At 43.6% G+C, this 12,936-nt stretch overlaps 1 protein-coding gene across 7 annotated transcripts in view; it reads left to right on the plus strand.

The window, feature by feature from the left end:
* kcnc2 (potassium voltage-gated channel, Shaw-related subfamily, member 2) overlaps positions 1–12,936 on the plus strand; it is a 69,277-nt gene that overhangs the window by 1,223 nt on the left and 55,118 nt on the right. The gene's annotated exons all lie outside the window — the stretch shown is intronic.

Below are 12,936 nucleotides of genomic sequence, written 5' to 3' on the forward strand. Positions count from 1 at the left end.
TATGTTTATTTAGGCAGCAGATATAGCTTGTAACGGCCTACAGTGGGGGATCACTTATTCATCACATCTCCACTGGTTTTCATGAACAGCTACTGCAAAGGTGGCGCTTCTTAAGATAAGAAAATATATAACATTCCCACTTTGCTTCTGAATTGTCACAACTTGAGTGGAAACTATTTAAATTTAGACACCGTGAGAATATAGTGAGGAAAAAATGCAAGGACTTTAGTCAACTTGGCTACAAAAATCTAACACAACCAAGGAACAAAACAAAGTTTACAGTTGACATTTGGTTGTTTGTATATTTTTTTCAACTAGTAAACCTGGAAACCATTGAACTTGAGGCGGTTGTTTTTAGGATGCAGGTACTAGTGACGTCAGTGACTTCATTATCCAAAGCATCTAAACATCAGAATGTGTCAAAATAAACTGGAACGTTTCAGTGGGTTTGGAGTGTTTAAAAAAATCTGAATTGGTTCCTGTGCCTGGCTGATATCGATTCATAAATACACAAGCCGATGATCTTTCTACTGTGTGTGGCACGGCCCATCGTTTGAGCCAGACACTGATATATTTGAATAATTTACTGCTCTGTGATAATCTCTTATGTGTTCAAGCACTGCGACTGAACTATCCATAACCAAATGGAAATCATATTGAATTGCGAGTCCAATTGACTCACTGGAATGAGGACATCTGAATCAGCTTATCTAGTTTTGAGCTGCATTTGATATGCAGTGACACTGTGAATGTGATCTGTGTGAGTTGTAGCAAACCATTCGGACTCAACCTCATAATGAAAATCCCCACAACTCAGCCGCAATGTGTGTGTTTTTAAAATAGTCCAACTTCACACCCTTTCTTTAACAAGGGTCGGATGACGTTAAGACATTAAAGCCGACTAAGCAAACCAAACTCTTTAAATGCCATTCATTTATTGTCATGGGTTGACGATAAGAAGTTGACTCAGCGTTGAAGTGAGATAATAAGCGTTGCTAGGTGATGATATCAGGGTGATCTAAACAAGCAGATGCTGTGAAGTCGCCTAATTCAGAATTAGTTGGATAAAGGCTTGTTGGCATAGCTGTGGTATATAGTGCTCTCACCTGTCGACCAAAAGGATACACTTTAAAACTGATGTCCTCTTGACCGTGGAGGTCTCCCCTCTAGCGCAGCCAGCAGGTTCATATGTCGTCAGTTCATCACAAGTTGTGCGTTTAATGGGCATCAGCGGATTGAAAACCGCAGCGTTTGCAACAGTTGTCTCCGAGGGGGGCCTCGGTAGCCTTTTGGTGCATGCTGGGTAATTGACAGCGAATCATTCCCGGGCGGCAGGTTGTGTGGCTCGGAGCGGCGGCTGGCTGTGAAGCCACACGAGTGGCCCGAGCAAGCAACGTAATGATGTCACAGTGTAGTCGTGTACTATCCTTCTGCCTATGTGTTTGAGCAAGAGAACAGCAAAAAAAATGTATTGTGCAAATTTCTTGACGTTGAGCTGTTGCCAGGGTGTGTGACGTCAAAGTAGAGTGAAGTGATAAACAGTAATAATGTAAGGTTAAACAGAACATGTGGAAAAGAACACAAGGCTGTGGCTATAACTGACATCAGGCGTAATGATGTGTGTTTAATGTGCGACAGTGGCGGCAGGAAGAGTGAATAGGTGAGCAGTTGGATGTGGAGGTCAGACAGATAAGAGTGCGAAAAGGAGGAGTTTGCCATCGATTATTTACCTCTGGTTGGAGTTACGTAATGGTAGGAGGTGGTTCTGGTTGTGATCTGGGCAGCAGATGTATGGAGATGTTTGTGGAGCAGTTTTCGAGTTTTAGGAGATGCAGTGCTCTATGGGGAGTGATGGTGATAGTGAGGGAGGGGCGGAGTGTGTCTTTCAGACCAGGTGATGTCACCAACTTGGATTTGAAAATGATGTGTGTTGCAGGATATAAGGAGATACTTTTGGAATGAGATTGGATGGATGAGATTGAGATGACGTTTTCTGTTCCAATGCTTCATGTGTCTGTGTCCACAGGGATCTTAGATCAAGTGTTTAGGACTGTTGTGACAACTGACGACATAGAAACTCACTAACAACATGAACAATGAACGACCACCAGAGAGACTGCCGCTGTCTTTTATTGGTTTGGACCGGCGTTTTCATTCTCACCTAAGATAACATGCGAACACATGGCAGCGCAACAGTAAATCACGCCGGGAGCCCAGGCACATTTGTTGTGTTGATTCCTTTCATCTTCTGTCACTGACACAGTCAGACAGGGTCATATCTTCTTTATTCTTGCAATACTTTCCGTACCGTGGTGCGGCTGTAACATGTGAGTTATAAAGGTGGAGGGTGCCTGTGTGTGTCTGTGAGAGAGAGAACATTAATAAAGAGTCTGAGGGAAAGTGTGTCTGAAGAAGACCCTTGGGGGCACTAATCCTCCTCCGACAAGAAGTGAGGAACGAGTAATGTGGAATTATCCACCGTGGAAACGAAAGGTGAGATTCCTGCCATGGAAGCTCGCTGTTGTAACGTCACCTTTCGCCCCAACAGCCCTGAGTGTTAATATAAAGTGTTTTTTCACAGCCAATTATGTTCCAGAAGGTGAAGAGGTGGACTGTAATACATATTGGCAGTGTCATTACCACCAGGACGACACACACACACTGCGACATGGTTTAATATTGAGTTTAATATATAATGGCTCCCCAAGATTATTAAACTCTGGTCGGATACCTGAAATGCAAAATTCTGCAAAGTGATAGTAAATCTGACGACTCAAGCCAACACAATGTTTCAGGTGAGATCACTCTTAAGAAGACAGGGGGCGCTATCTAAACCCCATTAGGGTTAAAAGTGCAACCCAACCAGTACATCGCTTTTGGCATGGATAACACATGTATGTGGTGCCCCTCTAAAAAGACTGACGTGTTGTTTTTCAAGCCCAGAATTTACTTTCCCGCCACCATTCAGAGATCATTGGCATTTTTCCCGCTCCAGCTGTAATCCCAAAAGTGCAGCTCAGCTCCTTTAATGAAGTTGCTTGTGCCCGTGCCAGCGGTCAGTGGTAGCAGGCGTGCTACTCTGGACTCCCCACGCTGTTTCTATTGTTGTATCATCCCATTTTCTCTTCACACCAGAGCCTTGTTTATCTGCACGCGCTGTGTCTAAACGTACTGTATGTGATAGGAGCTGTGACAAATTCCACCCGTCCTTTCTGTTCCATGTTTGCACCCCAAAGGTGGAGATGTGATGTATTTCCTTTGTGTTTCCTGTGTGTTAATCTGTTGTGTTTGTCCTTCTCATATCTCTGTAGTTGGCCCTTGCCGGATTGTGATGGTAACAAAAAAAAAAGATAACACCCACCACCTATTTCATCTCTCATGTCTGCTCTATGAGGCAGAGGTTTAGCTGCCTGCGGTCCCCTTAGCCAGCAGCACTTCACATACACACACACCTCACCCTTACCCACGCACACACGCCCCATCTTCCTCTGATCCCATCTGAGACTGCAGCTTGCTTTCTGCCACTTAAAAGGTTAAAAACCCAACCCGTCTGGGTGCCGCCTGCTGCACGCCTGAAGATACCAAAGCCAGGCTGCACGCTCAGCCTGCCTGTTGTCATGGCAACATCATTGCTCATCACCACGGCCTGTTTTCATTGAGATCCGTCCGGTCTGTGAGACTGACTTCAGAAACCTGCTCGACCGTGAACCCCTACTCCAAGTAACTCTTTGAGTGCTAGCTTGTTACTCTTGAGGCATCAATGAAAAAAGAAAGAAATGTGCTTGGGAAGTGACCCACATGTGCATGCCCCTTTAACTGCCTTGTTGATGTCAAACGCTCTGCTCTAGTTTGTTCCTCTTCAAGTGAATCCACAGGTGAATCGAGGCCCGCCTCCTGGAAAACGCTGTTGAATGTAAATGTAAGGTAAAGCGCAAAACTGGAGCAAGTTCCACTTCACAGAAGGTTGCGTCAGCTTTTCCCCTGCATGAACAAAGAGGAGATCTCGGTCAAGTATTCAAACCAAATGAATTAGTGGGGCACCTGGAACCATCTTATAAGGCAGAGGTGGGCAATTAAATTTCCCAAGGGGCCGGGTTATATATTGTGACCGTTGAGAAGGGCCGTCAAACACAAAGAGAGGAGGACAAGAGAAAATAGAAAATAAAAATCATGTGTGATTATGAATCTACACTGTAAAAATGCATAGAAACTGTTGGTTTGTTGTGTTTTATTTAATTTAAACCACATTCCATTTAAAGATTGTCAATGTGGCTCATACATTTCAAAATTTACTTAAGGGACAAGAAATGCTCCTAAAATAGCCACGAGAGAAGATTTAGAAAAAATAATTAAACAAGAAGGTTATGTTTCAGTTACATCATAATAAACAAAAAACAATCCATAAGACAAAATGTCAGAGACAACAACAATGTCAGTTTTATACTTTTGCTCTGACTCCAGGAGGGCCACATAAATACAGTCAAAGGGCCGCATTTGGCCCCCGGGCCGCACTTTGCCCAGGTCTGTTGTAAGGCCTTTCTTGTGAAGGATTGCTCGGCTGAATGGCAGCGAAAGTAACGTTTAACAGCTAACAGAGTTCTAACGTAGCCGTCGGAAGTATTAAGTTTACAGCGGTAGCTCAGTTCTCGACCACAATCCATTCCAGAAGGCCGTTCAGGAAGCGAATTGTTGGAAAACTGAATCGATTTTGCCCATTACAATGAATGGAAAAAGAAATAATGTGTTCCAAGCCTTAAAATAGGCTTTTGTAGGAGTGAATGTAGAGTGTCTGCTGCAGGTGCGCTGTTCCTCTATGTGTGTGGCCGCTGCATGTGGGAGGGGTTGCCGAGTGAGTGACGTCTCTCCAGAAGTGAAGAGGTGCCCGGTGCGTGTCCAGCTCTGAATGTGCGCTTCTGTGCAGTTTGGCTGTGACAAAGTCATAAACCAAGTAACGCTCTGTCCCAGACTCGCCTCATCCCTGTCCCAGCTCTAGCCCACAACAGGACATCAAACCCTGGAGTGTGCGCTCCAGCCTCGGAGGTGTGGAGAGCGAGCACCTCCCCTGTGACACTCTACCACGGTCCAGTGCGGAGACAGGAAAGGTTTTCCACCTCAATATGAAGAAAAAACAGTCAGTAAATGTAGCTAACGGGACACGTCTGCATACAGAGGCGGCATTATACACAATACCAAAGCGCGTCATGGGTCAGCTGATCGGTCCGTGCATGTTATGTTTTTTCCGGCTTTTGTCGGGGCGTTTGAGTTCTGGATTTTCCTTCGAAATCCGAGGAAAAAAATCTCTAAATTTTTGTTCGAACTCCGATTTGTTTGAATTCTGGGATGTTCGAAAACCAAGGTTCCACTGTATATTCACCCACTTCTATATAGTATAGAAGTGGGTGAATAGTTCATGAAGTTATACAGCTGTTTAACCAAAACCAAAACACTGTGTAGTAGGAATTTAAATCCGACTGTGAGGAGAACTGTGGCAGGCAGCAAACACTTCTACATCAACTCATACAGGCTGTGTGTACAGAAGAAAAGGATTCTTAAACATCAAGGCCTCATGGAGTCAGTAAGGGTGTAGTTGACGGCAGATGGCGGAGGCTGTGGCGTGTGGGTGCTGACAGCTCACTGCTGGGCATGTTTGTAGCGGCTGCTAGTCACCTTAATTTGCCCTGCCAATTATCATTAATGCTGCTTTGGTAGACTGTCAGTGCAGTGGGAAGGACCAGGGCCGCCCAAGCAATCGGCAGCAAGGCTGGTAAAGCCTCTCCCACGGTCATAATACTGGGCCACGACTTACAGAGGCTTTTGACTTGTGCATTTTTAGAGTGCACTGACTTAAAGGAAAAAAAGAAAATAAATATAAAATGCTGTTTTTGGCACTTTGTAATTGATGGCCGGCCTCCAAAGTCTGCCCAGTTTTGTCCAAATAAAATGTTTCACTGCCACATCAGTATCGCTAAATACAAGGATGGCACGTTTCCGCTATGTTCTGTCATTTTGTTTTGGACCTTTTATCTTGTACCTGTAAAGGCACAACTGTTAAGCTCAATTTGGCTTTGAAGAACAAGTGGCTCACTGTCCCTCAGTGAGAGCATAGGAGGAGGGTGCTGAAGAAAAGAAGGCGTGGTGCAGCCACTTCCTTGAATTTACGTAGACATGTTTAAATAAATCCACCTTCTTGCTCAGTGCTTTGATGGCCGGGAGGCCTTTTCTCTGTTGTAGAAAGTAATTGGAGGAAGACGAGAGCACATGAATCAGAATCAGAATCAGAATCAGAATCAAATTTATTGCCACTAACTAGGAAAGTGTTTTGGAATAATGTGCAGTAAAAAAATAAAAATAAAAATAAAAATAAAAATAAAAATAAAAATAAAAATAAAAATAAAAATAAAAATAAAAATAAAAATAAAATAACAACAAAGCTGTTCACGAATTCAACAGTCTGACGGCCGAGGGGAAGAAGCTGTTCCTGTGACGGGAGGTTCTGGTCTGGATGGACCGTAGCCTCCTGCCAGAGAGAAGAGGAACAAACAGTCAATGTCCAGGATGAGAAGGGTCGGCTCTGATCCGACCTGCACGTCTCTGGGTCCTAGAGGCATACAGGTCCTGAAGAGGTGGCAGGCTGTAACCGATCACCTTCTCAGAAGAACGTATGATGCGCTTCAGTCTGCTCTTGTCCCTGGAGGTGGCGCTGTTGTACCAGACACTGATAGAGGAGGTGAGGATGGACTTTCCGTAGCTGCCTCAGGAAGAACATTCTTTGCTGGGCCTTCCTGATGAGGGACCTGATGGTTAGCTCCCATGTCGTGAGAGCGCTTGTGTAGCTGCTGCCGGATTTCTGTTGGTGACCGTTCAGTTGGGCTGTGGTCCTTTCAGAGGCCCACTTGCCTAAAACTGCCTACCTGGTCAGTCTAATGGGTTTGAGCCAGGCGGATGTGAGCGGTGTTATCCTGATCCATATCGATTTGTTCTTCAAAATTAGACTAACCATGAAGCAATTGACAACCGACCTTTGGCACAACACCTCCACTGAAATACAATCTATCTCAAGGTGGTTGCTACACGGTCAGATACTACCAACTTATTTGCTTCATTCGTCAACCCTTCAAATTCCATCTTTTTGATAGCAGGTTTGAAAATGCTTGTTTCCTGTCTTCGTATGGATGAACCGCACTGTGCCTCAAAAAACTACCATTCACAGGAATTACCGCCCAAACTCCAGAGTAATGCTCATCTGTTGAACTAAATGTAAATGCAAAATTTTCATCCATTTCATTGTAAAAATTGTACACGATTAGCACATGCTCCCCATAGAATCCAGTCACAGAGTTTGACTGAAGATGAAACATATTCCTAACCAGAATCAAGAAATAATTCCTCTGTCTTTGTCAACTTGTTGTCAAGCATAACAGCTCGACTTCATTGTTGGTTTCCACCAACGTCTCCATGTTTGTGCTGTGCCGTTTACTGTTGCGCATTTCTATGCAACGTTGCAATGCCTCCCATGTGTACCACATGATTGTCTTCCAGTGTCCATGTGGTCACCTGAAACAGCTCCATTTTAAGCATTTTTATCATGAGGACAACCTTAAAAACAACACCAAATCAGAGCTACCTTCCTTCAAAAGAGACAAATTGGAATGTTTTTATTTCCGGACGCCAAAGAAAGGGGCAAAGCTGCTGTATAGTTAATGAAAGGCTCCTCAGTATGCATGACTGAGTCCTTTCCTTTCCTCAGTGAAACGCGCTACCAAAGTGAAGAGCCTGCTCCCATCCTGCAAAAAGACTCTTGAATTATTACTTAGCGAGTTTAACTGGCACATTTGGTTCTTACTCATAATTGTGCTCAAACCCTTGTTGTTGGAACTTGAATAATGCATCCATGTGTGAAGGAGCAGGGATGATGTCATGCCACTTTCAGAAGAGGGTGGTGGGTCGTGGGAAAACATCTCCATGGTGATAGCTTTCATCCTTGGCGGGGTTGCAAGTGTTTCCTTTTTGAAAGTTCTTCTACTGTGTCCTAGCGCTGTCTGGAAGCGCCGTTCTGCATGACATGCATATGACCGTGAATGAAGCATTTTGGTGCATGGAACAAGACGTGCATGTTTAATTTGCCTCGTCCCGGAGTTGCTCCGACAAACACAACAACGTATGACTGTGCTAGAAATGCATGAAATGCATCAAGTTGTTCATTTGCAAGTAAGTCTAAGAATATGTTTTGGTCTCTAATGCAGGGTTCAGCAATCCAGGCTTAATCACAAGTGAAAGTACGTCTTCATAAGTCACAATTTATGTGTTCTTACTTGTCTATACAAAATGATATGTTAGACTCCCAGATGAAATCAGCTGACAAATCGTTGCAGAGACTTCAGTCAGGAGGGCTGAGCCATGACTGGTCGACGTTCCTACCCTGACTTGTGATCACAAGTTCTGTGCAAAAAAACAAAAAATACTAGCAGTAACAACACACCAGTGAAGTGTTCCAGGCAAGCGAATTATGCCCCCGAGTTGATCAGGGAACACCTCCATATCCCCCCAGAAGAGCAGGAGGAGGCTAGAGCTGGGCCCCTATTGAAATGGTCAAACGTCTAACTTGTCGTTCTCCTCTGGTCAAAATAGTCTCCCAAAATATTTAAGGTCTATGTCCAGTCCTTGACTTTATTTTCTGTGTGAGAGAGTGTTTTCTAATATTTGAGGACATTTTGTTTTCACTTCATTCGACTGTCCTCACCGCCGGTACTTCATGCTGGATAATGGCTCTCTGGTCTGAGATGTTCCACAGGAACTCCCAGAAGAACGCCGGATTATACAGTTTCCCGATATAGTGGAGAGTCAGAGGAGCACTTAGGACAGCTTCAAATGCTATCACTCATTTATGGATCTGATGGTGGCATGCAAAAGGTGCCTCTCTCCTCTGACGGCGAGAAGTGGCTCTGACTGTCCTCTTGCTGCCTAAATCCTTTCGCTTTGACCGATTGGCTGTTCGTTTTGGGCCGAATACTGAATAATTAATGCACATCCATTCACTGTAAAAGATTGAGTGCCTTACAAGGACAATAGATTCGCTCAAAGATCTTTTTGGCTGCACAATTTGCTCAACCCCAAAGCTTAAAAATTTAAAGCGCAGATTAATAAGTCAGACTCTGAAGCTCCTTACTAATGGGTGAGACGACTGCTGCCAAAATGGTTCCTGCACTTCCGTCGTCTCTAGATGTTTGCTTCCTGTACAGCAGTTTGGGAGAATGCAGGACAATCACAGATGTTAATGTTCTTGTGTTGTTTGCTTAAAATGATTTGTTCACAACACGGGATCTAGTCTTCCAGCCATTGACTATGAGATTGACAAAGGTGTGACTTCCAGTTCCACCAGTTATTGTCGCAAAAGCCCTGACCTTTTCTCAGAACACAGAGCGGTCTCATTCAATGAATCTATTGCCCCTGAAATGCCAGTGGCACCCACCTGCCTTGATGCTTTACTATCGCAGAGAGGCCAACAAGTAATCTAAAAAGTGCCAATTGAGGGTGTTGAAGTAGCTGAGCACCTCCTGCATCCTACTTGTCTAGCGGGCGTACTTTCTTATGACAGAACCAGAGGTGGTGTTGTGGTCAAACAGTCCATTCTTTGACTTAATGTTGTCCCCATGGATCAGTTGGCTGCCCACTCCAGCTGTACCCTCAAGTCCAAACGTCACTAAACCTTCCATTCATGAAACTGTCCAAATGGTGATGGTGGAAGAGATGCTTCTAGTAAGTTCATCTGCCTCGAGAGTGTTAGGACCAGGGTTTGGTCTGCTTTGCTGGAAGGAGCTGCTGTACTATGATGCCAGTGGTGGTGGTTGAGAAGGACTAATTCTTCTGCTCCCAAACCCACTGGTCAAATGCCCATGTTCTTCTTTTAAATGCTGGACACAAGTTTATGTAGCTATGTAGCTACATAAACTTGTGGAAGTACAGAGGGCTCCACCACCGTTTTACGCTGAGACCCAAACTTTTGCAGTGCTCAAGGCTGACAAGAAAGCAGAGAACCCCATCACCCGAAACACTCATTTACAGCAGTTTTTTTCCCCTCTGTAATTTAAAGTAAGTCCATTCCAACCATTCAGTTAATTTTGTGGCAATGATTCAACAAACAAACACATGACATAATTAAAAGTGAGTACCTTGAGTCATTCAGCCATTATGTTGTTTCAGTTTGTGCACACAATAATAGTAGTAGTCACTATCTTGAATGAATTGTCTGAGAGCTCCAGATACCCTCAACCACCGGGCTCCATTTATTGGAAAGCCAGGTGGCAGATTAAATACATATTCCTTTTTTTTCCAAGCGGAAACAAGCCGGTTGTTCATCAGGCCAGGTCCACTGTTCAGGTCATGGTCTGTGATTGGTTTAATTCCTTTGTGGATTACATGCTGTGTCCGGAATGAGTAGCTTTCCGAAGCCCCCTGCAGGCAGTGACAGTGAGGACTCTTCTGTAATTGTTAAAATCTGGGCAACAGTTCCATCAAATATTCATCCAGACACTTAAAAGAGTGAATTGGTCGACTCTTGCCCTTGTTTGGAATTAAACTCACAGCAACAAGTTTTGCTCGGAGTCCAACTGTTCCTCTGCACATTTGACTTCCTCATCACAAATGATTCTGTTTGTTTTTCTACATGTTTAAAGTCAACTTTAAGCTTTGGTTTGTTCTAGAGAAGTGAACTCTGTATATAGATAATCTTTAGTTTACTACTAAAATTACACCTGCATTGATTCAAAATACATATGTTGGCCACGAAGGAATGGACAACATCCAAGACTTGTGGGTCTTTTTCTTATGGATCCAAAAGGATCTTTTTATTATTGAAAAATACAAAATGATTTTCCACAAAACAGAACACCACATTACCATTACATACACGTTGCTAACTCATCCAGACTGACACCTACTGGAACTCCTCAGAACGGCTCACCACACCTGTTCCCAAGCACACACATAGTTCTATAGTAAAGCAATGCACTTGTAGACACAGCGTTTGACAGAACTAATGACTACAGATGTACACACAAAACACTTGAATGTATACAGGGGAAACATAGAAGTCAACATTTATAATTCATTCACGTGTGTCTGACGACCAACGAACACCGAGAGCTAAACCCCTGCGTGACACCAGTATCTACAATGCACAACATAAAACAAGAGCATCACATACAGATTGCACTTACATGGATATTTCAGGTTTTGCGAAACTTTAATGTGGATTCCCATCGACATGACATTCCCTCGGGCACCAAACCAAAAAGAGACAGTCACATTGACATTAGACTGACAAGAAAATTATATTCTTTTCCCACATGACACTGGTTTCCTTGTTTCTTTGTTGATGTTCAAACCACACATTTTGGGAATTGGATGCACCAGTTGACTGGACTCACTGAGTGTCGTGGGTCCTCGAGTAATTCGTTTTCCTGCTCAAATCTCTGCTTTGTTCAACGCATCAGTGATGGAGAGACAAATGTTTTTTTCTTTCTGAATTAAATAATCTCATCCCTTTTCATTGGAAGCAAGATTCTGCCATATTTGTTGTCACCCACAGCTGTCACCCTGTCACAGACTTGGTGACTGTAGCATGACAACAAGTCAGCCAGACATAGCTGAGCTTCCTTCACCCACGCTTCTTTTTCATCGGGTGAAAAATACCAGGTTGTCGGTGATGGTGTTGCTAACTGTGAGAGCTCTTGGGTTAATAAGAACTAACTAGTGTCAACACCGCTTTGCTCAGACTCCAACATTGTTGTTTCTTCTTCAGGTCTGCTCGTGTTTCTGCTTGTCATGAATGATTCACAACATTAACCCAAATCTGTGCTGTAGTTAGACTTGAGCTGCCTGCTATACTGCAGAAAATGTGTAGTGAGCGGGGCCCTTTAAGGATATTGCGCTTTAAACATTCTCGCTGAACCGAACAGTAAACTGCTCAACTGATCTACCATCAGAACGTCCAGCAGCCACACAGCCACAGGTCAGGTCTCATATTTGAGGAGGAGCTGATGCTCTGACCAAATATATGAATCTGTCACATGTATAGCCCGTACGCCTCTCTCTCTCTCTCTCGGGGCAGCCTGTCGTCGCTCAGCTTCACAGCTATGAATTTAATAAACTGCCATAAACCAGGTGGGGAAACTTGTGGTGGCAGAATCACTCTGACCCTGTTAACGCTTCATCACCATCAAATCTGTTACAACGTTCTGTTCCTCAGAGGTGCTAATTAACTGGGTGTCCCCATGTTTTTCTTCCGCTGGTTACTTTGTCCAAAGCTCATTGGTCGGAAAATCACGCTGGAGGATCATGGAAACCCACTGATCAGTCACGAAGTTTCAAAAGCCCAACGTTTGAAGAGGCCTCCTTTGTTAACCAGTCCCAGGGTTTCTGGGGAGTTTTTCATTTTCAAAGTTGTGATGTCTATTATTATTGTGACTTTGCTTTTTTCAATTATTGCCAATTCATTAAAAAATAGCTACAAAGGAGGCTCCAGCTTTGAAAGGAGGGGGGGGTATTACGAAAAGATTAGTTGGTACTCTTGCAAGGAAATTCAGTTGTCAATGAGCAATACTGCACAGAAAGTGCCGGTGATACAAGAGGCATTTTCATTGTCGACTCCTCTATTCATTATTTCTTCGATTAGTCGACAATCACGATGACCTTTGTTTGGACCTATTTTGCATTTCTCTTTAACTTAAAGTTGCTTAAATCACCTCACTGTGATACTCAGACATCATCCATTATTAAAATATTGACACATAATCCAGGAACATGTATTAACCCTGTGAAGCATGAAGCATAAAACAGTTGACAGAGAGCTCCAGTTCTTTAAAACGGAGGTCTTTATTGGTCCTTGAGAAGAGTTTAAAATCATCACTATAAACATATATATCCCATATATCAAAA

The sequence above is a fragment of the Synchiropus splendidus genome, chromosome 4 (genome assembly GCF_027744825.2).
Source record: "Synchiropus splendidus isolate RoL2022-P1 chromosome 4, RoL_Sspl_1.0, whole genome shotgun sequence".
In the NCBI taxonomy this organism is placed as follows: Eukaryota; Metazoa; Chordata; class Actinopteri; order Syngnathiformes; family Callionymidae; genus Synchiropus; species Synchiropus splendidus.